Raw genomic sequence first — 2520 nt, forward strand, 5'->3', positions numbered from 1 at the left:
ACAAAGGAGGGTCAACTTCTCTAAAACTGGTCATGACAAGAAGGCACGAGCTTTGGAGCATGTGCACTCATGTGTCTTTATTCCCATGAAGGTGATCTCTAAAAGTGAGTTAAATTATTTGTTACGTTTCTTGACAATTGCATTCAAAAGGTTTGGGTTTATATGTTAAATAGAAAGTTTGAAATATTTAACAAATTTTTAAAAATTAAACAATTGTTGAAAAAAAACCAACAATAAAATCAAATGCTTGAATTCTAATAATGACGAAGAGTTTTGTCTTTGGAGTTTGATAACTTTTGTGTAAATAATGACATACAACATATCAATTTCACCCCTAAAAAAAAAGCTGCAACTAAGAGGTTGAATCAAACAATCTTAGAGAGAGCTTATGACAAGCTCTCTAATGCAAGATTGGGTGAAGAATTTTGGGCAAAGGGAGTTAATAAAATGGTTTACTTCATTAACTGACTTCCATCTTCTTAGTTGGACTTTGAGATTTCCCAAAAGTGGTTAGGAAGAAGAACTTCTTACAATCACTTGCAGGTTTTTGTTTGTGAGGCATTTGTTCTCATTCCAATGGAGAAAAGGATGAAATTGGATGTTAAGTCCAATCGATGCATTTTCGTTGGATATGGAGAAGAGAAATATGACTACAGATTGCGAGATCCAATTGTTAAACAAATAACTTGTAGCCTCATTCACCACACCCACCCCCTACAAACTCATCATCCTTTGATAATGGTTTTTTTGAAGAGCAACATCAATTGAGAGCTTTGCATCCCACACAGGTGGTTTCACTACCTACTCAATCTTCTTCCCAACTCACGCAGTCTACACACCATTCCCTCACCTCAATGCCCCCTAAAACTTCATCCTCAATGTCCACAACATCTAATTTGGCATAGGAAAAGGTTGACTTTACTCCCACGCAGTTCCACAAGTTCAACCTTCATCATAGACAATGTAGGAGATACAAATTTTAGACCTATAACCTTCAAATAGCTCAAGACTGTTGCCCACATAGCAATTATAAATATTTGCTAGTAATTTGGGGATGCAGGATACCTCCACACGAGGGCCTAGTCAATCTACGTAGCACGCAAATAATGGAGAGAAAGGAATTCAACGGGCACTTTGCAGTCAGTCATTTCCTCAATTGAGGTCAACCACAGAGTGTCGACCTCCTAAATTTGATGATTTTGTTCATCATCTATTAGTCTATGATCAAGTAGACTCAGCAACATTCAAAGATGCCTGCAAAGATATAAATTGTGAGAAATGAATGGATTGCATGAGGGGAGGAATGGATTCATCGTTGGAAAATCACACATGGGACTTGGTCCACCTTCCACCCAATTGGAGAGCATTAAAAAATGAACAGATTAAAAGGAGGAAAGATTGGTTTTAAAGGGGGGTATTAGCAACAAAAGTGTGTAGACTTCAATAAAAAAAAATCACCTATTCTGAAGATGACTACCATTCGAGCAGTCTTGGGCTTGGTAGTTGCATATGACCTCGAATTAGAGTAGCTTGATGTTAAGACTATGTTTCTTCATGGTGACATACAAGAAGAATTGTATATGCAGCAACCAGAAAGGTTTTGAAAAAGAAAGTCATGAAAACTTATTTTGCATCTATTGAAGAGAAGCTTGTAAGGATTGAAACAAGCTCCGTGACAATGGTGCCTCAAATTTAATTCCTTTATCATTGAACAACACTTCACCAAGTGTGAATTTGATCCGTGTGTTTATTACCAAGTGTTGGACAATGATGAGTTTGTATTGTTGTTGTTATATGTTGATAATATGTTAGTAACCAGCACTAGTATGAATGTTAGTATTTTGAAATAACAATTAGCTAACAAGTTTGCGATGAAGGATTTGGAGGCGACAAAGAGGATTCTTGGCATGACAATAATCAGGGATGGGCAAAAAAGTGAGATCAAATTGTCACAAGAAAAATAAATTAATAAGCTTTTTGCACAGGTTTAACATGAAGGGTGCAAAGAAGGCTAACATAAGGGTGTAGAGAATGGAGAGGTCTGCGGAGATGTCAGATGCATTCCACTGTACAAACCAGAGGATTCAGAGCAAGTGAGCACTTCAAAGAAACTCCTCAAGATTTCAGAAAACTTAGAGAAACCTTAGTTTTCAAAAATCCATGCACTTCCAGAACCAACACATAGTTTAGGGGTTTCATAGGAATCAGAATAACCGGACGAGCTTCCAGAAAACCGCGCGCTTTCAGAATCAACACAGAGTTCAAGGGTTGCATAAGAACCAGAATAATTAGAGCCATTACTGGACTGGATTCCATTCACGTCTCCCACAAAAAAAAATCAATCTCTCTTCGTCGCTCTGATGTTAACTAGCAAGCCTGTAATCAAAATCGTAGGATTAATAAGATGTCTAAGTATCAAAGCTTAGATTCTTGGGCTAGGAAAGTAGCAACAAGCTCAAATAGTATCCCTATTCCATCAAAGGAAACTGAACTTTGCTCCACCCAAGCAAGCTTCAGCAT

Source organism: Cryptomeria japonica, chromosome 9, assembly GCF_030272615.1.
Source record: "Cryptomeria japonica chromosome 9, Sugi_1.0, whole genome shotgun sequence".
Classification (NCBI taxonomy): Eukaryota; Viridiplantae; Streptophyta; class Pinopsida; order Cupressales; family Cupressaceae; genus Cryptomeria; species Cryptomeria japonica.